A 26432-nucleotide genomic window follows, 5' to 3' on the forward strand; every position below is an offset into this window, starting at 1 on the left:
TGTTTTTTGTATTGATTTATATATTTTCATTCATTTAGTTGCAAGCGAACGTTGCGATAGTTTCTACCATGGATTTTCTTTCTGAGTAATAACATTTCATGGACAAAAATTTTGTCTTCAAGTTACGCCATATCCTGTCAGTTTGCACGTATTTTACTCTTGCTTAACCTCTTGAGCATAACGTAGGACTGAGGGTAGCTTAAGCTACCCTAAGGGTAGCTTTCGAACCATCATTAGAACCTCTATCGGCCCCAAAAATCTCTGCATACAAAGACAGACAGACAGACAGACAGACAGACAGACAGACAGACAGACAGACAGACAGACAGACAGACAGACAGACAGACAGACAGACAGACAGACAGACAGACAGACAGACAGACAGACAGACAGACAGACAGACAGACAGACAGACAGACAGACAGACAGACAGACAGACAGACAGACAGACAGACAGACAGACAGACAGACAGACAGACAGACAGACAGACAGACAGACAGACAGACAGACAGACAGACAGACAGACAGACAGACAGACAGACAGACAGACAGACAGACAGACAGACAGACAGACAGACAGACAGACAGACAGACAGACAGACAGACAGACAGACAGACAGACAGACAGACAGACAGACAGACAGACAGACAGACAGACAGACAGACAGACAGACAGACAGACAGACAGACAGACAGACAGACAGACAGACAGACAGACAGACAGACAGACAGACAGACAGACAGACAGACAGACAGACAGACAGACAGACAGACAGACAGACAGACAGACAGACAGACAGACAGACAGACAGACAGACAGACAGACAGACAGACAGACAGACAGACAGACAGACAGACAGACAGACAGACAGACAGACAGACAGACAGACAGACAGACAGACAGACAGACAGACAGACAGACAGACAGACAGACAGACAGACAGACAGACAGACAGACAGACAGACAGACAGACAGACAGACAGACAGACAGACAGACAGACAGACAGACAGACAGACAGACAGACAGACAGACAGACAGACAGACAGACAGACAGACAGACAGACAGACAGACAGACAGACAGACAGACAGACAGACAGACAGACAGACAGACAGACAGACAGACAGACAGACAGACAGACAGACAGACAGACAGACAGACAGACAGACAGACAGACAGACAGACAGACAGACAGACAGACAGACAGACAGACAGACAGACAGACAGACAGACAGACAGACAGACAGACAGACAGACAGACAGACAGACAGACAGACAGACAGACAGACAGACAGACAGACAGACAGACAGACAGACAGACAGACAGACAGACAGACAGACAGACAGACAGACAGACAGACAGACAGACAGACAGACAGACAGACAGACAGACAGACAGACAGACAGACAGACAGACAGACAGACAGACAGACAGACAGACAGACAGACAGACAGACAGACAGACAGACAGACAGACAGACAGACAGACAGACAGACAGACAGACAGACAGACAGACAGACAGACAGACAGACAGACAGACAGACAGACAGACAGACAGACAGACAGACAGACAGACAGACAGACAGACAGACAGACAGACAGACAGACAGACAGACAGACAGACAGACAGACAGACAGACAGACAGACAGACAGACAGACAGACAGACAGACAGACAGACAGACAGACAGACAGACAGACAGACAGACAGACAGACAGACAGACAGACAGACAGACAGACAGACAGACAGACAGACAGACAGACAGACAGACAGACAGACAGACAGACAGACAGACAGACAGACAGACAGACAGACAGACAGACAGACAGACAGACAGACAGACAGACAGACAGACAGACAGACAGACAGACAGACAGACAGACAGACAGACAGACAGACAGACAGACAGACAGACAGACAGACAGACAGACAGACAGACAGACAGACAGACAGACAGACAGACAGACAGACAGACAGACAGACAGACAGACAGACAGACAGACAGACAGACAGACAGACAGACAGACAGACAGACAGACAGACAGACAGACAGACAGACAGACAGACAGACAGACAGACAGACAGACAGACAGACAGACAGACAGACAGACAGACAGACAGACAGACAGACAGACAGACAGACAGACAGACAGACAGACAGACAGACAGACAGACAGACAGACAGACAGACAGACAGACAGACAGACAGACAGACAGACAGACAGACAGACAGACAGACAGACAGACAGACAGACAGACAGACAGACAGACAGACAGACAGACAGACAGACAGACAGACAGACAGACAGACAGACAGACAGACAGACAGACAGACAGACAGACAGACAGACAGACAGACAGACAGACAGACAGACAGACAGACAGACAGACAGACAGACAGACAGACAGACAGACAGACAGACAGACAGACAGACAGACAGACAGACAGACAGACAGACAGACAGACAGACAGACAGACAGACAGACAGACAGACAGACAGACAGACAGACAGACAGACAGACAGACAGACAGACAGACAGACAGACAGACAGACAGACAGACAGACAGACAGACAGACAGACAGACAGACAGACAGACAGACAGACAGACATCAAGTTTTTTGATTGCTGTGATTTTTTGTTCCATTTCAATAAAAAAAATTCGTTCTACGAATATTGATTTAAGAATTATTGTAGAGATTCAACCTTTTTAGAGTCTCACGCGAAAATGTTTAGCGTGATTCTTTTTTGCGTGTTGCTCGCAATTTAACAATTATAAATTCAGTTTTTTGTTTATACTAGAGTAATGAAATTATCAATTTTCTACAATAAAAGTGTTACAACAATCTGATAGACACTTTTATTGTATCAGATAGATAGATCTGATAAATCAAGCGAAAAAAAAAATTGATTTGAAAAAGAAAAAGGAAACAAAATAGAAGAAAATAGAAAGAAATATAAAGGAAAGTAGGAAAAATAGAAAAACAAAAATATACAAAAAATAGAAGGAAAGAAAATAGAAGAACGTTAATGGTTGAGAATTCGCAAAAAAATATGTTGGAGGATTACAAGTGGAAGAACCCGTATGGGTTCAGTTGGAGAAGCTAGTAAAAAATTCGAGTGTATTTAAAATAAAAATCTTGAATTTCTCATTAATGGATGTTTTTGATTTGAGAACGATGCTGTATCGATGTTAATTATGATGATTTCTACTGCCGCAAAACCTGATTCACTGCCAATCCCCAGTTGACCGGCTGCCACACAAACTAGTCAAAATCCTCTGTTAAGCCATATTCATGAACCTATCAATGTCAAACAGAACGACTTCTCCCACGGAACTCGTCCCGATTCAACCTGCCGGGCCGGCCTGGACAGCACTCTACTATAGCCTAATTCCTTAATAAATTTGGATTAGTACAAAATTATTGAAATTTTATCTCTACATCAAGTGGACCCGCTTTCTTCATAGTTACAGCTCACGAAAAAGCCACAGGCAGAGAAACCTGCTTCGCCGATCATCCGTGTGGATAGTTCGCTTATGACAAGTCGTTAGATAATAAACATATATTTCATTTCCCACCAGGGCCGAGCGAACCCGCGTGCCCGGGTTATCTCGTGTACATCTCATTCTACGGGTGCCTATCTCCTTCCATGGCACCATCGCGCGTTCGCATCACTGCTGGCTGGTATCAGTAGACAGCCCAGAAAGAGATAGACGGAAATTAAAATAAGAATTCAACCGCCGACTGCGGCCGGCGATAGAGAACAATCCGGGCTGGAGACGGAAAGAACACTCCGAAGGCGAAGACAGGCTGCAGGTGTATTTCTCACGACCATTTCCGAGCTTTCTTTAACCACCGCGAACTGACACAGGGACGGCGAATGCGGACTCACGGTGAAACACCGCTCGCAGCTCCAGTAAGACAGTTCTGGAGTTTATCTTGCCGTTTTTTACGATCTGCTTTCCGACAGGTCGGCAGTGCTTATATTTGAAAGCGATTAATAATGGAACGATGCGCGGTGATGGAAGTAAGTTAGGAAGCGGAGGCAGCGCTGTTTGAGGTGCAACGAATTCGGATTGGTTATGCAAGGGCAGAAAGATGTCGATGATAGAGGTCACAGCCGATCAATCGCTTGTAGTTTGATTGACCCTTAAGGCTAAACACAGTAAACATTAAAATTAAATTCTTAAAAACAATTTTTTTCTATATTTATTAGTTCGAAAGTTCGAACTGTTGCAAGTACGGAAGATGTACAAAATTATTATTCACGTTGAACCTCTCATAATTACGACGTTTAAGCACTGCAACCAGTCCGTCTAGTTTACAACTCTAATTGCCCCGACATCGGCTTACAACTCCGTCGCTTCAACCAGAATGGATTATGACGCTGCAGATTTATTTCTCACCTTGCTCATGACCAACCAACGACCAACGATGATGATGATGAGCTGCTAGAGAAGCTCACACTAATACGTGATTTCTACCAGCCCAGCTAATCCCTTGACTTCATCTGTGCATTCATTCGTTGACTCGCACTCCCACTCCAACCCAGCCGGATCGTTCATACACAATTGCCGTCAATTCATCCGGATGTTTTAGCGGTCAGTCGTCGTTAGCCGTCAGCGCCAACACTAATATGACATGGATATATAGCACTCACAACAGCCGCAATAACATCCCTAAAAGTGGCCCTCAAATTCTCTTCCTGTAGAAAGGAACTAAGGAAACCGATGAAAACCGTAGCGAATGCTTTTCCCTGCTCGCGACTTAACTCCAGTTAAGGTGGGGCAGCATCGTTTCGCTAGGAATTAAAGTTTAAAATTAAGATTAGATTATACACATCACCTGGAACGGTTGAACGAATGGACGGACTGACGGGCAAATGAAAATTGTGGAATTTCCATTCATCCTTCCCTTCCATCTAAAACCTCGGACCTGGCTAAATCCCCCTTCCAGAATTCGTTGAGAAATTCTTTAATTGATACGAGTACCGTATGAATATTTAATGATTTAAGTTCTCACTCCGTCCACGATGTACGGTTCGTGAAACTACTGCTGCTGTTGCCCAGAATGGAAAGCCACTTTGCCTTCGCTAAACATCCCAACCGACCGACCGACACTGAGCCGGCAGAGGTATCAGAGCGCGGAATGTTCACGGTCCGTCGGGGATAATCGGAGGGCGATGAGCGGCGCGGGATCCCTTTTTCCGGGCCAGGTATCGATAGCTTTGCGCTCCTCGCTCTGCGCGCTCGGCCGATGGAGGAAGTGGCGAAATAAGCAGACTTAGTTGGAAGCATAAAGTTTAATTAATTGAGATATGAAATTTGTTTTTATTGGGCGATTTTACTGTGTTTCTTTCTCGAGCCGGGCAATGACGAGCCGAGCGGGGCCGGGTTCGCGTTTAATTGGTTCCCAGGTGCTGACGGAAAGAAATGATTTGCTAGCGTATTATGTCTTCATTTCGCGATTCCACAGGAAGGAGAAACCGCACACACGTTGGGCTATATATGTGGTCGATGGCTTTTTCATGGATACTGCTGATAGCATCTAACGGCTAAAAATAAATTTAATATTTTACTGCCGAAAAATATCAGTTTAAAAGGTGAAGCGCGGCACGAGTCTTGTTTTAATTTTAAATTTGGATTTAGCCTCATTCTCTTTTTAATGACTCCAAAAGTTATATTTTGTTTAATTTTGCGATTTATTAAAACAAAAAACTGAGAAATGCAATTTACGTTAAACATATATTTAACTTCTTTTTAACATAGGTACATACTATAAGAATCATCCATTCAGCTCTAATATTTATAATACATCCAGCATAGCTATTTCAAGGATGGTTCCTTCTCAATTTTCTAACAGCTGCCGTCCATATTTTATAATGAAAATAGATGATTCATTGAAATTTATTAACGGTACGTAGAATGCTTCCTTCTCGTCCTCGGATCTATCGTCGTGAAAATATTGCACGTTTATGATAGTGTAGTTGAAGAAACGGCCCTTTACCCTGTACATACATATCTTATCGCTGATCGTCTTCTAATCAGGCGATCATTCCTACTGCCCTTCATTTTAAAGTTCTTGGACGGCTTGTTGGACGCTCCACCGCTTTGCTAAAGTTGGGTCTCACCACCATATTCTTCAACACCTTATCGCCTTTGAGACAGATTTTCTTTCTTGTCTTTATTTCATATCCTATATCCTATATTAATTCTGACGATTGTTCCGCATCCATTTTTTTATTGTTCGTAGTAGATTTGTTCAGGGCCACGCCAAAGACTTTTGTGACGGTGCTGTCATTTTAGCTTTAGCAAGTTAGAATGTTAGAAAAGCTTGTTCAAGTATAATTATTACTCATTTCACTAAACTGAATCTTACGCCGCCTTGAAGTTTTAAAACATGTGGTAAGTACTTACTTACTGATCCTGGTGCGATGGCCCTTAGGATTTCACCTACATAACAATGTTCCACCAACATACTCGGTCCATGGTAATTCGTCTCCAATTTCTCGAATCTCCCACATTTTCTAGGTGTAGCTTCATTTGCTCTACCCAAGTAACAATTTGAGTTTTATCTTTTATTACACTTTTATGATGGCATTTAAGACCAACATTGGTCTTGAAAACCGTCAAAAGAGTACAATAAAACTCACATTGTTGCTTGGGTAGCCATCTGGTCTAGCGTCTGGTACTAGCCGAACACCATTTTGGCGGGGTTATTGTCCGGCATTCTTAAAACATGTACCCGCCCATTACACCCTTCCCGCAGTAACTCTTTGAATACTGGGTTCGTCGAAATGCGCCAGATCATATAGGCATCTGATATCCTCATACAGCACTGCACACCATCCATCGTGACCTTACTCAGTCTTGTCAGTAGCCCGGGAAAGCTTTCGTCCATAATTTAATAATCGCAGGCGGCCTTGAAATCTATGAATAGGTGGTGCAATACCTGGTACACGTGACTATTTTGGATGATCTGTCGCATCATAAACATTTTGTCGGTTGTCAATCGCCCGTCCGCAAAACTGGCTTGATAATTTCCCACGAAACTACTTGCTATAGATAGACGGCTAAATATGATCTGAGAAAGGCGGTGTTGAGAATGGTGATCGATCGATAGTTCTCATATTCCAACTTGTCGCCCTTCTTGTGTATTGCTCTCTCCTTCCACTCCTCCGGTAGCGGCTCAGTAACTCAGATTCTGACTATCAGCCAGTGCAGGCAGGTAACTAACTTAGCCGGTTACATCTTGATAAGCTCACTGCGATACCATCTTTGCCAGCTGCCTTGTTGTTCTTGAGCTGCTAGATGGTTTCGACCATTTCACCTATTGCGAGGATCCACCATCATGCACCGTACTGCCCAATAAACATTTTCATATGCATATCAGAGTAACAAATGAGTTATATGTATACCCTGAAAAATCGTATCTTAAACACAAAACTAGCATATGCGTAGGGGAGAGTAGTCAACAGTGAGACAACAGGAACAGTGAGACATCGGGAATAGCTTCGACATAAAACATACAAGATCCATGATATTTTCCTGCAAAGTAAAGTTTGTGAATCTATATCACATAATACAGTTTGAAAAAAATTTGTTAATTTTTTAGTATATTTTTCAACAAAAGTCGTTTTTGGGGGGGTCAAAGTAAATTTTATTGCGATCATTTTCAGGTGATTTTTAACGACAAATCGCATAGCTAATCCAAATTAAATTTACTACATGGCATCTCATAGGAATGAGAGATAAAAATAAAAAATATAAGACCATCGAATTGTTTGCTAACACCACTATTTCACTATTTCTTATAAAACATTCCTATTGGGAACAGTGAGACAAACAGATGTGGGTAATTTTCAAAAAAAAATTTTGTGTTGAATTGTAAATCAATCCATATAAATTGATTGTAAATGAGTTCTGAAGTGTAAGTTGAAGGTCAGATAACCAGGATTTGACCTTTATATGAATATAAATGTAGATGTGAGTAAAATCGGAATTTTCAATAATGCACAACAATAATGTATCCTTTATGCACAAAATAAACAGTACGACCTCTAAACTATTCTTTGTAACCAAAAAATATGGTTTAAGTTTAATTCTAATATGTGTCTCAGTATTCAATACTCGTTGTCTCACTCTTCCCACCTACTGGGGAACAGTGAGCCAAAAAGACACCTTCACATTTGCGTTTGTAACTATTTTATCTTTTAACCAAAAGGGCTGAAACTTTTTTTCAGACAACTAGAAGGATATACCTCTCAAATGGATTGAAGACCTCGTTGGTAACTATCACCAAAAAATTTTTAAAATTTTTGGAAAAAAAGTGTCTCACTGTAGACGTCTCTCCCCTACTAATTTGGAGGCCATATAAGTACTAAAAAATATACATTAACATTTTAGCTTTATAAGTCTTTGTATGCGAACAGCTCCGGCTCAAAGCGATTAGTTTTATAATGCTAAACAATTTTGTACTGGAAGTCGCAGGTCAATCACTTGCTATCGTTAAATACGACAGAATATAAATTTGTCTGCATTTCATTCGGCTATATTTACGATCCTGAATTTATTAAATATTTCTAACGATAATTTTCGTACATTGATATACGAGTTGGTGTTTGCAGGGTGATGTCCTCATTACCTCTGCTGTCTTAGTATACCGTCTCCGCGATATTCAGGTGCTCATTGTAGTGCTGTTTTCACCTTTCGATTACCTCACGTTCATCTTCTTTATTCCGACATGTTTCGGCTCGCGGCTCTAAGCCTATGCGGGATACGTTCAGTGTCTTGTAGAATGTACGCATTCCTTAGAACGATACAGCTGTTCCACGTCCTCGCACTCCATTTCTTCCAAGCGGCGCTTCTTATTTCAGAAAAACTGGGTTTCGTTTCTGTCTACATCGTTCCACGTTTGATTGGTCCCTTTCTGCAACCCACCCGCGACGCCCGCGCTGAATTCTTCTCGTCTACTATGCTCTGGCATTCCTAGTCCCTAGTTCGTCCCTAGTAGCGTGCTCAGAAGTGCGCCACCAACTTTTCATATCATTCCTCGGCTGAAGGTAATGGATATTTTCGATAATTTTATAATCAATCTGCTTATTTTGAAAGAAATACGTATTGTTGACTTTCGCCAGATGTACGATCGAAATCTATCCAAGCAGTGCCTGTAGCGTGACTCTCCGCTTTCAGTGTGTACTCCGCCAAATATCGCCTGCAGCACCTTCCGCTCAACCACAGCAAGGGTGAGTATGTCCTTCGCGAGCAGCTTCATAGCTTTCATAAAGTCTAGAGCACTGAATTGAGAGACTGGCCATATGACTCAATAGCTCGCATCATTAAACTCATTGAAGATACGAAACATGTGTCGCTGGTTTATTGATGACACGTACTCGCGAGTTACTGAGTTACTATAACCAGTCTCTGTATTCAGTGCTCTAATAAAGTCCATAAAGAATTACCGTTATGATAAGGGTTTTGTACATTGTCAGTTTCGTATGCTTTGCAAATGGCAAAGTACGCCCGATTTCGCGCTTGAATGCGTTGCTGGATCTCCTTACTATAGAGTACTAAATTGAGAGACTGGCCATGGTAACTCAGTAGCTCGCGAGAATTTGTCATCATTAAACCAGCGACACACGTTTCACGTAATTAGTAAGTGTCGTTGGTTTAATGATGCGAGTTTTTGAGTGACATGGCCAGTCTCTCAATTCAGTACTCTACCTCACTAGTGTTGTTGTCCGCGGTTATCATCGAATCCAAATACACGGATTCATCGACCACTTCTAGTTCGTTATCTTTTACGGTTACTGTCCGTGGGAATCGTTTGTTTCTTTTGAGCCTTTTGCTATTATATATTTGGCCATCGACGCATTTATTTATAGCCCAATCCTCCTAGACCCCGCTTTCAGTCTGGCGTAGATTGCCTCCTCCGTCGCAAAGTTCCCGGCTATGATATCATAGTAATCTGCAAAGCCTAGGAGTTTGGTTACCCTCGATGAAAATTATGCCTCTCGTTTCGATGCCCACTCGTCGGATCACCCACTGAAGAGCGATGTTGAACAGCATGCAGGATAAGCCGTCGCCTTGTTTTAACCCGCGCCGCGTCTCATAGGGATTCAAGGGTATCTCCGAGATGCGCACAAAACACATCGCTCGATCAGTTGCGACAGTTTATCCGGAAAACCGTGATCGTGCATTATCTGCAATATCTCGTCTCGATCGACTGTTTCGTATGCTGCTTTAAAATCAATAAAGATGTGATGCGTGGACATGGCATTTTTGCAGATAGGGTAAACGAGGCCTTGCAACTAGTCGGCAGTTCACTATCAGTCCATGCTTATAACATGACTTGATGGATTAAACATTCGCAGTGGCGATGGCGATGGCGACCTTTCCAGCTGCTTTGCCGTTTATACAGTTCTCTGGCTGCTCTTTTTACCTCGTCCATTGTTAATCCTTGTGCATTGTTAATCATCCCAGTTATATCGACGGCTCCACCTTGTTCAGCATTCCACAGCACATTGTTGTTTCCAACGCCTGGCTATTCGCGATTCGTTCCCTGTCATCGCATATAACAGAAGTTGGCAGGGTTAGGTTCCTAATACCGCTGATCGAAGCATACAGACGTATATAATTCTTTTCTGGCATTTCTTTCGACGATGGAATCTGTTTTAAGCAGCTAGGGTGATTTATGTATTTTGGCGTTACGCGTATGACATTTTGGACATTTCCATTTGATTTTGCCGTAAATGTCCAAAATGGTACTTTATTTACGACATAATTCACATTTACGGACATTTACGGCAAAATCAAATGGAAATGTCCAAAATGTCATACGCGTAACGTCTGTCCAAAATACATAAATCACCCTATTCGCTATGTGCGAGAAACGGTCTTGGCACCTGAATAATTTTGTTCGATTTGAGCAATTCCAGCTCAACTAGCACTATTGACCGTATCAAGCAAGCACAGCCTAGCCGAGATTCGGGCATATGACGATTGGTTGGTTAGACTAGCATCGTACCTCGAAGCTAACTGGGCGGTGGATTTTAAGTAAATCGTCAAAAAAAACTCTACATAACTCTTCAAGAAGCATACCTGACATATTTTAGTGTTACGGGACACCATAAGCAACCAAAATCTCAACTATTAATCTCAACAAATCGCCGTTGTCATGCTGTCCAATCCTGTTTCGTTTCATCCGAATATGTTACATCCTAACACCTAACTGATTACTTTTTCTGAGCAATGACCGCAATTCTAAATCCACTTGGTTTTACTTGAATTTTATAATGGATTTATTGCGGTATTAATCAATACATCTGATTTTATTATGGTATTGGGCTTCGTGCACAAATTACGTAACGCGCACAGGGGAGGGGGGGAGGTCGAGCTTGCGTTACTTTTTGTTACGAAGGGGGGAGGGGGAGTCCCGAGAAGAGTTACGTAACAAATTTATCAAATTAAATTTTTTTTTTGTTTGATTATAGTCACTTTAACCAGCTTGGGTCATTCGTGACTTCTGCGGGGTTGGGATTTGAACCCGGGTCCTCGACGTGAATGCTAAGCACTACGCCGGGACTGACCCCTCCTTAAAATTATATGGATTTTTTTTTGTCTAATAAATCTGAGCAGTTGAAAACCATTTGAGCCCAACAAGCCACATGGGGTAATGCCTAATTGCTGTTTCAACTGCGAAACTCTATGTTTTATGCCTCGATTTTACTTGATCCAACACATTTATAAACATTCAAATAATACACTTTCATTAGAATCCTGGATTGACATTTTGATCAAAGTAGTTTTGATAGGAATGATAAAATCGATGCGTTTCTTGAGTTTGTAAAAATAAAAAAAAATAAACGGATTGAGCGAGTTTTATTCAATGGTAGGGGGGAGGTTTAGTTGGCGTTACGTAATTTTAAGGGGGGGAGGCTATGCAAAACGTTACTTATTGTTACATAGGGGAGGGAGGGGGTCGAAAACTATATTTTTTGCGTAACGCAATTTGTGTCCCACGCCTTGCGCAATACCACAAAGATGCGAGTCAAAACACATCAATATAGCTGGCTATAAAACTATAATAAAACTTTTACGAAAGTAAATTTATTATGGTTGCTTATATTACCATGATAAAACTAGTTGCCTGCACCACGTCTCTTATAAACTTACCATAAGTGTGGTGTAGAAATACAGTATGGCGTATCAATCAATCAAGCTTGTCAAACCACAATAAATCTGTTAGTTTTATAGAGTTTTTATTACGGTAACTCCCTAACCAAATAGATTTATTGCCGCTATTATGAAGAATATTAGAGTTCAACACCAAAATCATTTTTATGCGGGGCCGTATTGCCATATTCTAGTATTTTGTTTTAGCTCACAAGAAAAAAATCATCAAAGCAAAGTGTTTTGCAGAAAGAAAGTTATTATCAATCGGTTTTCCTGTCACAGGAAACAACTAAAATGATTTTGCTAGAAATTGAGACACACTGAAGTTTTTGGAGCGTCTTAGTAGAATACGAAACCTAAAAATAAAAAATAAGAAAACTTATCCAATTTAATTCTTCTATGTGTATTTTATTCACGACAGATACGTATTTCGCTTACGACTTGCAGGCTTCCTCAGTTCGAAAACAGACACTGAGGAAGCCTGCAAGTCGTAGGCGAAATACGTATCTGTCGTGAATAAAATACACATAGTAGAATTAAATTGGATAAGTTTTCTTATTTTTTATTTTTAGAAATTGAGATTGTTTAACTGGATATATTTATTTAGTTAAAACAACCAATTTTCGAAGATTGGAAAATTTCAGTGGCTTGTTGATTTTATCCACCTATCGTATCAATATGTACGATAAAATTTAATGCTCACATGCTGCAATCGAACTAAGGGTACCCCCAGAGTGTTAGCGACCTGCAATGCGACGCAACTTTTCTTGCTGTCACGCGCAACTCTTTTTCGCTCGAAAGCATGGAAAAATTCATTCACTCACATTATTTTTGGTGAATATATTGCTTGCTTCGAAGTATTGCTTTCAATCATTCTCGCTCACATGCAAGCTCTCGAACAGAACCCTACAAAGTGAATTCACCGATGAATCGCCGACCAACAGCAGAGAGAATGCGAATGATTCAAACAAGATCGGAACTGTTGTATCGAGGTTCATTTAGAATCGTTTGAATCAAAAGATTGTGTTGGAAAGAATCATCTGCGAACCATGATTGCGAATCCAAATGATTGCGTTCAACGATCTTCTTACTGAACGAAATAAAAGAATCTTTGCTGCTGGGTTGGTAAAGCGCAAACCGCGCAATGCGTAGCTATGCAAGGAATATTCAATATAGTTTTTAAACTAAGGCACTGACTGAAGCTTATATTTTAGCAGATTTTGTAATGGTATTGACGGAATAATCCTGCCATTTTTGTTTTATGTATTTAGGTATCGCTCATTATTAACAGGCTCAATAAAAATGAAATGATGTAAATTGGTCGTGCGGGCTTTGTGTGACCGATCTGTCCATTAAATTATTTTATTTCATGTTTTATCATGTTAACGATGTTGGTCACGTATGGCATCAAGTAAAACAATTTTCAAAGTGATTTTTGCTGAATAACAGTGATGGTTAGATGTACAGTAGACTCTCGGAACGGTTAATTAATTGGCGATCGGGTCGATTAACTTTTTACGTAGGACTACGTCTTTGTTTACTATACTGGAGCTGGGTAGCACTTTGTGAAAATGAAAATAGAAGTATAACGTTTGAATGAAAGATTTCAAATGGTAATAACTACTAAACTACTGAACAATTTTAAGGAGGGCGTAAGGAGGGGGGCTCCAATACAAAGGAAACAAAAATTTCCTCAGAACTCGAGAACTAATCAAGCAAATGGTAACAAATTTGGCATGTGGGGTTTTTTAGAGCCATGAATTTATTTATTTTATGATGGTTTGAGACCCCTCACCCCTGTGGTAGGAGGATAAGGACCCTCATACAAATAAAACAGAAATTTTTGTGTATGCGCCATATTTTCTGCTATGTAACAAGCGGTAAGCTGTGAAAGTAAACTAGTAAAACCTTCTCGGAGCAAAAGACAGTGATCATTACCATTTCAACCTTTATGATGTACACAAGTGATTTTTTGATCTCTGCGTCAGAAAGGTTGCCTGCATTGTACTTATGAAACCCCGTCCACGTATTTTGAAAGCCACCATTGCATTCAATGAAGAATTGAATCTGAATATTTCGCTCTTCTCTTTTAAACATTCACTTAAACAATGGCACTCACAGATTCTTGTAAACATACATATGCTAGAAATACAGTTTACATTAGTCTTTGATCTGATGATCTGATATAGTCCTACGTCACCCTTTCGTACAACCCTTAGGGCTGTATACCTTGTAGTTTTTCGAAATATTAACTTCTCTAAGTAATCCTAAAAGTCATTAAAAATAATCGGAGAGCCCAATTTTGGAAGCAGTTTTTGGGTCCAAAAGCGGGGTTCTGTTTATAGAAACATATTCACTGTATTCTTCTTGCCAATCTGAACACAGCGAATTTTTGTTTCAAATAAAAAGCTTTTGAAATTTACAGGATCAATGACGAGTCATTTCTCCTTAAATTCAACCTGATTTTGCGCTTTTTTAGCATGTTTACAAAAATCATTAAGCATGCCTGTATCAAACCATAGAGACAACTTTCCGGTACAAGAGTTTAATTTTTCAAAACTTTTTACTCATTTTGGGAATTTTTTTTGAAATGCTTTTCCTAATTGCATTTTTCCTGCAGACCTAAGCCACATGCTATTCGGCCCAGAATTATTCAGATGATCGTTAACATGTAGCTTTTAACGATTTTTTGTCGAATTTCTAAAATTTGCTAGAAACATTTTTATTTTTTTTTTAACAAATCATTGAACAAATCATATGACTGTCGTCATATCGGTCCGTTTAACCAATTTCTCAAATATTGCTGACCCTATTTATACAAGAGCTCGGTGAAACGAGCTGTCGTTGATTCTGTAAATTTCAAAAGCAGTTTTTTGTTTGAAACAAAAATTTTGTTCATGAAAATATATTTCTATGTTCCGATTGGCAAGAAAAATGCAGTAAATATATTTTTAAGAAACAAACTCCTGTTTTTGGCCCAAAAACTGCTTCCGAAATTGGGCTTTCTGACGAAAAGTTAATGACTGTTCATTTCCCGTTAAGTCATTTTGATTACAAACCGACTGATTTCTCATTATAGATATGATATTATCTAGGTTTTTAGTTATGTAGCAAAACAAAACAGAAAACTTTGCCTTTAAATCATATTTCAAGAGATGTTCAATGCGGTTCAAACCTGGACTGAGTGCTGATTAGGGTTGGGAGTGCCGACAGTATTTTTCGAAAACCGGTATTTCGGTACTGGAAACATCAATAATACTAGTAATACCGGTACCCAAGAGTTTTCAACCTTTCGATACACATATCAACTTCGATTAACGGACATGCTCGCATAATCCACGCAAATAATAATGTTGCCTGGTGACAAATTTATAAAACTTTGTCCACCGATCTTAAGATCTTGCTCTACTGATTAATTTTGCTGAAAACAGTAACGTTTTCTATTGTCTGAATTCCAACATACCGAGATAAAGTTAGCGTTCCTCATTCGTTAAGTGGGATTTCGAATTTGGCAACAAATGCGTGTCGCCTATGTTGGGCAATCGAAACCAAAATCGAAGCGGTGCCAAAATCGAGACCCTTTTTTGATATAAAAAAATTGAATGTAAATGCGTTAGAAATTGAGTAAATATTATTAATCAACGATTGCAACAGTTTTATGTTTGAAAAGTCTGCCAAGAGTAATCTGTCCGGTGCAAGTAAGTTTTTGGTAACCTGCGGTAAGACGTAGTCCTACGGCAATAAAACTATTATTCGAAACATTCTATAACAGCAATCTTTTTTTCATGAACATTCTGAGGACATCATTTTTGCGTCATTTGAAGCATGTGTGCGGAAACTGACTGATATATAAGCATATTTTTGTAAGGGAAATATTTTGTGTTGCCAAAATCAAGGCATGCTAAAATCGAACCATGCCAAATTCGAAACTTCACTGTACCTCCGGTACAGATGGAACCACCTGGTTATAAAAACAATTTAATACTCTTCAGAATACATAGTTTCGATAGCCTATATGAACTTATTTCATGGAAAAATTGAAGAAAAAGAAAATGTTCTACTAACTCTAGGTAAAGTTAACAGCACAGTGTCCGGAAATAATACTAAGGTTTAGATAAGATAACAGGCTCGTTATCAAATTAGCGGTTTCAAAATTCGACTTTAAGCTGCACAGAATATTCAATGCATTTCAAATTCTCCATGTGGCAATAAGCCTTTGTAACAAAATTGCTCGACACCCAAAATCTCCTCTCGAAATCTATCATCGTAGGACAGACTGTACACAGGGTATCATAAGCATAGTCAAATACTTGCCTTCAAACGTCTAGTTTCGAAGTAAGTCAATTCATATAGCCAAATTTTTTTGGAATACGGGACTAATCGAGCCCCTTCAAGTTGCCACTGCCTTGTACTTCTACAGTCCTTTCAAATTTCTCCTTCAATTCTACTCGCATAACCAACGCTCGGCGGTGCCTTACCAATAATTTCGCCAATCCCGTTCCTCATGTTCGACCACTTCGGTTTTGTGGGCGAATGTTAGAAAAATTGCATTATTGGTCGGTGCCGAAACAACCTGTATTCTCCCGTGCCGGTACCGGTATTCGGTATTGGAAAATCAGCCGGTATTAGCGGTTTTCCCGGTTCCGGTACGGCCGCTATCCCAACCCTATCCAGAACCGAATGACATATGGTCACGATCTGTAGGGATTATGAAGAGAATATTTCTAAATTTGGTGAAACAATATTGGAAACCATGAAAAATTACGATTATTTCATTGACCGCACTGCGCCGACCGCATAGAGGGGTTAATAACGAACGCTCAAGAAACATTCGAACGATCGCGCAAGAAAGATTCAAATGATTGTTTTGTGAACATTCTTTGCGACTGAGTGAATGCATTCAAAAATGAATCTTTTGCCGATCGTTCGTAGTGCAATTAACACACCGCACGAAAGATCCATCGCGTGAACAAAACCACCAACGAACGCTGTCGCATATTTTCCTTTGCTTTGCTGGTTCTTCTTCGTTCGTAGGAGTGTGCAATTTTGTACAGAGATGGTCAGTGCGATTGAAACCTTACGATGAGCAGGTTCGTCGATGATTTCAAAATGAATGCTGTTTGATATGATTTTTTCCATGCTTGGCCCGAAGTAGGACTGTGTATTTAGCGACATGTGAGCGAAATCACGTCGCGTCACAGTCGCTTTTACTCTGTACGGGCTCAAAATTCATTATTTATTCTATGGGATTTTTTGTATGCTAGAAGGGCATTGGGTTAAAAGGCCACTGCGACAGTCTTAATGATCGTCTTTTGTGACAGGCCCCGATTGCAGTACATAGTTTACGGACTGCTCATACCCATTGATGGAGTTGAGCCGGATAGTTGTAATCCTGTGCCCCAATTCGGTACTGGTTAATAAAACCAAAGACCGTTTTGGGATTTAGGCTCCACACTTGATAAGGAGTAGGAAGAAAACTTCCGATAAAGTTGTGCTTTGATAATGCAAGAGCCCCGCAATTGCAGAGTAGATGCGCTGAACTTTCAGGTGCAGAGTTACACTGTCTACACTGTTGTTACTGTCTATGAGATGTTTTATTATGGTCGCTATAACCCAAATCGTTCAGATTGATCTGATAGTAAAACTTTAACTTTTCTGCTCACGTATAGATTTTCAAGTTGAGTGAAATGCGAACTATGGCGGTGGCTGTCAAGCAGCGTAAGCTTAATCGGTTTTATTGCTGCTTTCAGCAGAGCGTGATACGACTACTTATTCGTGTGAGTGGGCCACTTGGTCAGAAAGCAGTTTTATACCCGTCATCAGAAAGTAGTGGAGCTCATAGTTTTATTAGCGGTTTTATGAAATTGGTCAAGAAAATCACTATACGAACGAAATAAAACTTGGAATTGTTACTTGGGGCTTTATATCACTCCACGCATGAACATTGCTTCACAGTAAGTAAATCGTATATTAATATGACGTCTGTGGCTGTGAAGTGGAGAAATTCACATCTTCTCTCTAATCAGCAATTTTCATTGTTTAGCGATTGAAATACAATCTTTTATTCCAAGCAAATCAATTCGAAGAAATATTTCTGATCGGTTGTTGTAATAATTTTGTTAATACTTCAAGAAATTAGTACGTTATTGGCGTTAAATATTGTTAGAAAAACACCATATTTAACTGCTTTGTGAATCCATCTTCATCTACTTCTTAACTTTGTCAAGCAACGAGTATGGTTGAACTAAAAAACTATTGAATTTATTCTGGCAATTTTTGGTTAATTTTTTTAACACCCGGAACACTAGGGTTCAACGATTTGCTTTATTTTTCTAAAGGGTTGTCTTTCGAACCTTTTCTACTGTCTTTTATACTAGACCGTCTAAAAGCATATAGTATTCCAATATGTATTTGAAATGAATCGGATTTCTAGAAAAAATAGTAACTATTAGTAAAAAGACAATCTACTGTTACGTATAATTTATCAATTATAAACTCTTTGTATTAGTAATGTAACTTCTTAATTTTCAAACCCTGCGACAAACGCAAAGCAACATTCTATGTATGCTAACCCATCTTAGTTCCATTTTCATGAATCAACCAATCTGCACAACAAAGATGTTTATCTTCATTTGATATCAATTTCCTTCCGACTTTATAATTTAATAGTCTGGTCGAGCAAGGGTGATCATCACAGAAAAAAAACCTCTTTTTCCGTTGATGAATTTTGATACCGGGGCAGTGTTTATTACTGCTGGCAAGTGCCCAGTTTTCGATATCTGGTCTATCGCTGGGTGTTCGGTGGGTAACTTTCCCACACGATAATTGCCACACAATGTGATTAAACAAAACAAAGCTATACCCGCTCGGGTTGCCGTGAAATTAATTTTGCTGCCGATGATGCTTGATAGGAGTCCCCGGTTGCGGCCCGTTCCGGCCCGTACACGAAACCCGCATCATCATTCTGCATTCTCCCATCAGTCAGTGCTTGCGTCCGCCGGTTTAGGGGGAAGAACTTCCATTTGACGCCTAAGCGACGATGACGATGGCGACGACGACGCCAACGGTGCGGTGTGGAGCTGTATGATGGGAAATTGGCTGGTGTGAAGAGTTTTGCCCGCGCCCAAAAGTGTTATCACCTCGCCAACAACGAAGCGGTGGCGGCACTCCGTCGCCAGGCTGTCAATGTATATTCGCTTTAGAAACTAAGTACTGACATGACCTTTGCTGTCCGAAGGTGCTCACGAGGCGCAAAGAAGAAAATTGCTTTTCATTTATTTCGATGAGATTCCAAAACGTATGTTCGATGCTGGGTCCTCGTTGAGGTCGGGTCGGAGGAAAATCGTTGAGTAATGAGTGCGTGTGATGCTCGGAGGACGCGTGTTCTGTGGAGCATACCGTTGGGGCTCGCTCCAGGGCGAACCTGCCTCTACGGTTCCCGTTCTTCTTCGTTCGCCTAGGTTTGGTAATTTGTTCTGACTTTGCGTGAACATGATTTATCAGAATGTGTAACAGAACATCACTGCCCGACGACGTGGCAGTCTAAGTAGAACGATGAGGCGCTCCGGAGATCGTGACGAACGGCAAAATGAGCCAACCGTTGTTCTTGCTTTCGGACGACCACCGTATCCACAGGGTACGGGACTTGTGGCGGTCGGTGGTGATGAAGATGATGGCTTTCGGTTTTTGTTATTTACGCTCGTTGGTCGCGCCTGGAGCCAGAAGATGAAATTAGGCGAGGGTCTGGCTAGGAGGCAGTTTTGTCTCATTGAGCCGACCGGTAATTTATTGAGCGATCAATTGCGTGATGGAGAGTGGTCAATTAAGAAAATTGAAGAGATGTTTTAAATTAAAATTAAAAATGGTGCATGAAGAGTCCGACAAATTTTCTAGATAATTGTGTATGAGACACATAATTCTTCCGCATGTGTTTTTCTGAAGCAATGCGACAGTCCAGAATTCATTGGAATGTCGAAACGAATTTTCGGAATAGATTTGTTAATTGATTTATTGTATGAATTTAAGAGACTTTCGGCCATAATCGTCTTAAATGTTTCGAATATTGAGCACTTACTTCAACGACTGCTGTAAAATTCGTGCTCGAAAATGCTTAAAAAATTTCGATAGGCAGTAAATTCAAAACTTTTAAGTGCCTAACGGTGTCCCCAGATGACGGAAGCCAAAATCCAAACACGGCAGTCAATAAACAGGATCACAATCTGTCGGCCACCCATTTCGGAGCCAGAGCCAGAGCCAGGCGCCCACCCACCAGTATTGCTTGAAACTTCCTGTTCAGGGGGAAAGACGGAAATTGACCAACGAAGAAGCTCTGGTCCTTGCAAAGGCAACCTATTATTATTCATTCATTCGTCTTCCTTCCGCAGTGCGTATATCCTGGCCCGCAGCACATCCCATGCCCTCCTTCAGCATAATTCAGAGGTTCCATCCTACAAAGTTCATCCCATTTTGCTCGGCACGGTGTGGGTGTAGATAGACTTTGCTTATCAGAAGGGCACCAATTAACACAAGTTTTGGTCGGTTTGGTTGTTTTATTGTATGAAAGATTATCATTTTCTTCAAGCTGCGGCAACCATTGGAGCATTTATCGTTGTGGAAAAAATAAGTGGGATTTCTTAATAGCTTTGTAAAGCAAATTTTCAATTTTGTTAAAGCTCAACTTTACTTTAGAAACTTATTAAGATTTTGAATAAATTTTGTCTCCACTCGCGTTTCGTTAAAGGTATTGCTTTTGTCTTTGAACAAGGTTCCAAAATTAAGCCTAAAATTGCTGCCGCAAGGTGAAATGGATATGTTTGAACAATATTTTATTCCAGGATTAGTCCGTATCTTTATGTGACGCCCGTGATGGGATGTTTTATTATTAGAAAGTATGCTAATAACACAGTTATGACCCTGGAGTGTGCAGCTCGGCACGACTTGCGTCGTTGTTTGTTCGCATCCTTGTTGGCTGTGTACGGCTGTGCTGGCAGCAGAGATCCTTTTCTCTTGTGAATGAAATGCGAAAGAGTCATTATACCCGAATGGCTTCCAGCGGGTAGAGAGAAGATAATTAAGTCATAAAAATTTTAAAGCTGCACGATGTCACACTTGCTGCATCTTTATTGCTTGATGTGCATCCTCTGTTGTTAAGTGACGACTAGACAAATAGTAGGAATTTTTCAACATTGTTCTTAAATGGCTGTTGAACGACAGGAATTCACAGCACGGTCGTTGAAGGTTGCCGAAGTGTTTAAAGGTTCAAGGCTGGAACGTGTTTGGAGGTTCCAGGCCTATAATGATCCATTTAAACTTTGCTTGGATAAGGTTACGAACACGAAAACGTTTCCTCGAAATTCAACGCTGGTCTAACAAACCAGCAATCAGATGTTCGAATCTCAAATAGGAACAACTTTTAGCGTCAGTGTCATAGTACAAGCCCCGTAATTGTTCTGTACTATAAACGGTTGTCGAATAAAAAGAGAAAAAAAAGAAAGAGGTCAGATTCGGAAAGTATAGGGGAACTGTGGGTAAGACGAACAGGGTGGGTAAGACGGACAGGTGGTTGATTCTACCAGTTAAGCATTAAAATTCGTAAATGTTTTGATGGGAATCCAACCAGCTTGCTATCTCATGATGTCTGAACGTTTCAATCATCATTTAAAACTTTCCAATTTTGATAAAGTACAAAAAAACTAAAAATTGGACATGATTCTGCGTTTGGATGTAACTTTTTTTCCGTCGGAATTAAGCTTTTTGAGTGGTTTAATTCCAAAATGTTGCCCATAGCATGAAGTATTTCGATTTAATACCTTTTCAAGTAACGTCTGCGTTGAAAGAATACGTAATTTCATTTGCGTATGAAAAATTGTGAACGCTTTAAAAAAAATGTATAATGATGGGGTGAAATGGACAACAGCTAGTGTGGGTAAGATGGTCAGTGAACATATTATATTAAAATTGTTGATTTTGCTTCTTTGTGATATCTCAAGCATATAAATGAAAATTTAACCGGAAAACGTGAACTTCAAACAAAGCAGCGGCCAGGCATGAAACAGTTTTTGGAATGCTTGTTCATATTGCCGCTGCCAAACAACTTTCTATTGGCTGCCTCTAGTGGGAGGGGGTGGACTGCCCCCTTCATTTTTTGCACGCTACACCACCATATTTTACGTATTCAATTTGTTAAGGGTCAAAAATAATAATATGCGCTCAGTTGGGGCGATTCACAATACCTGTCCATCTTACCCCCACACATTGTCCATTTTTAAAACTCAAAATACACATTGAAAAACATTTTTTGTTAAATATTTCACTAGCTCCTTTTGAAAACAATATGTTGAACTGAAGTAAACTGTATTTAGGTTTTATAAATCATAAGTTCTCTGTATTATATTAGCTGTTCTTCTTAACCTGTTCGTTTTACCCACAGTTCCCCTACCAGACATTTCTATTATTTACTTTACTTTACGTATTTTAGTGACGACGGTCCGTTATCGATCCTGTGCCGAACGAATTATGATCCTTCAATACTGCCGTTCTCGAATCCCCCTGAATACCAACTGGACGTGCATCGTCCTCGACAAAAGCAAAGTCGTGGGCTTAAACCGTCATTAGACATTACCCTTCTTTATCGACAGACTTCGCAGCCGGCTGTTTAGAGTACAGGAAAATTACGGGGCCAGTGTAACGATCCTACTGACTCTATTAAGCAAGCACCGAATAGCCGAGATTCGAACATGCGACGACTGGCTTGTTAGACCAGCATCGTACCTCGAAGCTAAGTAGTAGGGATGGGAAAACTATCATTAACTACTGATAGTTATCAGTAAGCAATAATATCACTAAGTATCAGTAAGGTTTCGCTATTATTGATATTTACTGATATTATAGTTGCCTCCCAGTTGGCCTCGAGGTATGATGCTGGCCTAATAAGCCAGTCGTCGTATGTTCGAATCTCGGCTGGGAGAGGCTGTTAGAGTCAATAGGATCGTAGCAACTGGCCCTGCAATTGCCCTGTACTCTAACAGCTGGCTGCGAAGTCTGTCGTTTTAAAACAGAAGGTCAAGTTTCGATAACGGAATATAGCACCTAGACTTTGCTTTTACTGATATAGTTACATTGTCTCGTTAGAAAAATTAGTTAGATTAAACTTATTGGTCGGTAGTTGCGTACGATAAACGTGGATGACACAATATATCGTAGTGAACTTCAGTAGCCTAAAGCCGGGGTAGCTCGTGCTGATTCAGGCAGTCGTCTCCATTTAACTCGAACTTTGGCCTCACGTCGCCAATTTTCTAGTCGTTTAAAAAGTCACAAATCACTTTCGACGTGATCGTGCCATCTTGCAAGTTGAGCCTCCTGTTCCTGGTGCCAACGAGGTTGTTGAAGATAACTGTTTCCGTCACACTATCATCCGGCATTCTTAAGACGTGTCTGGCCCACCGTAGCCTACTAACTTTCGCCAAATGTACGATGGGATTCGCTCCAAACAATGCCTGTAGCTCGTGATTCATATGTCTCCACCACTCTTCACTTTCAGTTTGTACTCCGCCAAATATCCACCTTTTGTTCGGACACGGCAAGGGCGCGTATGTCCTCCGTGAGCGACCTTACGAGTCCATAAAGAACTACTACCCTAACAAAAGATTTGTGCATTATCAGCATCGTACGGTAGCGTATGCTTGATCGTAGCGTATAGCGAAGGGCAAAGTAGGCTTGATTTCTCGCTCGAATGCACCGCTGGATTTCCTTACTAATGTTATCCGCGGTCACCAGCAATCCAAAGTACACGAATTCATCTACCACTTCTAGTTCGTCGCCGTCAAGGGTTACCATCCGTGAGAAGCACGCGTTTAGTCCCTTGGAGCCTCTTCCTTTCATGTATATGATCTTTGACGTATTTATTATTAATCTGATCTTCCTAGACTACTGCTTTCAAGCTGGCGTAGGTTGCCTCCACCATCGCAAGATTCCTAGCTATGATATCAGTCATCTTGTCACCTTATCAACCCTCGCCGCGTCTCGAAGGATGTATCCCCGAGATGCGCACGAAACACACCGCTCGATCCAATAGCTCTGATCAGCAGCGTCAGTTTATCTGGGAAATCGTGTTCATCCAATAAGTACAATTGCTGGTCTTGATCGACTGGTTCGTGTGATGCGTAGGCACGATGTGCTCCCAACATATCTGCTGGGTGATAAAAATCTGGTCCGTAGCTGCGCGAGCCTCCATAAAGCCCGCTTGGTAAATTGCAAAGTAGACTTACAATGAAGAACGCAGTTATAATATTGCGGTTATTTACATAAATTTTCATCCTGTTGCGGCGGTAGTCCGCATCGTCAATCACCGCAACGAGAACAAGGAAAGGTGGGCAAATATTTTTCGGTTTATATGTGCAATTGTTACTGATGCTTTAGCAACTAAAACTACAATAAAAAAAACTTCTTTTAGCCTCTTACATTCAAAAATCTGTTTTATATAAATCATAAGTATAAAAATTGGTGTAAATAGTAACAAAATTTAAGAAGTACGGAATGGTGATGCAAATATCTAAACAATAGAAATTGATCTATTTGTATGGCACCTCTAGACAAAAGCACATCCTTCAATATTTGGCGAGCTCAGCATTGGGCGATAATGTATCGATATGGTTGTGTAACATTTCGCCGAAGACCATATCGCGGAGTACCGTTTCACGGAATACCATTTCGCGGAAAACATTTTCGCGGAAAGTGCTATTTCGCGGAAAGTACTATTTCGCGGAAAGTACCAAAACGCCGAAAACCCTTTCGCGGAAAGGACTATTCCGCGGAAAACTGTTTGGCGGAAAGAACCATTTCGCGGAAAACCAATTGGCGGAAAATATTGTTTTGCGGAAAACCATGTTAGTAGCAAACGTTTCCTAGATGATTCAGGGCGAGCCGGCCGCAGGCAACGGCGAGTGTTCGCCGGTGACCCGCCGTCGGAAGCGCCGGCCACTGCGGAGGGGCAGTCCCCCCCCCGCAGAGATCACACCTGTCTAGGTCTATTCGTTTTCCTAGGTCTACTGACCTCTAGTTAGTTTTCCCTAGTCCTCGCATCGATTTAACTTTCGTTGAATACAAAGCGGCGAAACCGCTTTTTGCAGCTTCCAAACTGAATGAGCGGTGGTTCTCCGCCAAATAATCCTTTCGGCGAAAGTTTTTTCCGCGAAATAGTACTTTCCGCAAAAATGTTTTCCGTGAAATGGTACTTTCCGCGAAAATGTTTTCCGCGAAACAGCATATTCCGCGTTATGGTCATCCGTGAATTGGTTTTCCGCGAAATGGTATTCGGCGAAATGTTATACAATCATCGATATACAGGGGTTAGACAAAGTGATCGGAACAGGCAAAATTTTGATGAAATTCAAACGGTCATAACTTCCACAAAATTGGACATTTTTAGATGAAACCAATTGCATTCGACGGGGAAATCTTTCTAGTTTTTCTAAAATATTTCAAGATTTGCAATTGTCAGCTGACACCGGAGATATTCCGGGTTTTCTGGAGGTATGTCAAAAACTGATTTTTTTCATTGCTTGTATCTTTTTCTGTCATGGAAACTTATTCATATTTATATTTTATCCCAAAACTAGATTTCATTTCCAGTCGATTGGTAAAAAAAAGAATGGAAATCCGACAAGAAACAACCAAGTTACGGCCATTTTCGTAAAATCAGTACTAGTGACATCTATTGCTCTGGCCAGTTTAGGACATGACGCAAACCATGTCAATATGAGCATCAAACGTTAAGGTTTTATGAGCCATTGACACTGGAAGCATTCCCAGGTCCGCAGCATGCCATGGCAACCCTGTAGCAGGTTGTAGGTACCCCGGCGGAAGTGGTCGTTTCAGGGAATATTCGAAGTCATGTCAATATGGCTGTCAAACTTCAGGATTTTCAACCCTCGTAAATTTTTGAAGTTTGACATCCATATTGGAATGGTTTTGGTCATGTTTTAAAATGGTCATAAAGGTGAGACATTACTGGCAACATTTCCGGAACTGATTTCACTAAAATGGCCATATCTCGGTTGTTTCTCGCTGGATTTCCGTTCTTTTTTCACCAATCGACTGGAAATGAAATCTAGTTTTGGGATAAAATATGAAAATTAATAAATTTCCATGACAGAAAAAGATACAGCCGATTAAAAAAATTAGTTTTTGACATACCCCCAGATAACCCGGATTATCTCCGGTGTCCGCTGACTATGGCGAATTTTGAAACATTTT

Source organism: Sabethes cyaneus, chromosome 2 (assembly GCF_943734655.1).
Source record: "Sabethes cyaneus chromosome 2, idSabCyanKW18_F2, whole genome shotgun sequence".
Classification (NCBI taxonomy): Eukaryota; Metazoa; Arthropoda; class Insecta; order Diptera; family Culicidae; genus Sabethes; species Sabethes cyaneus.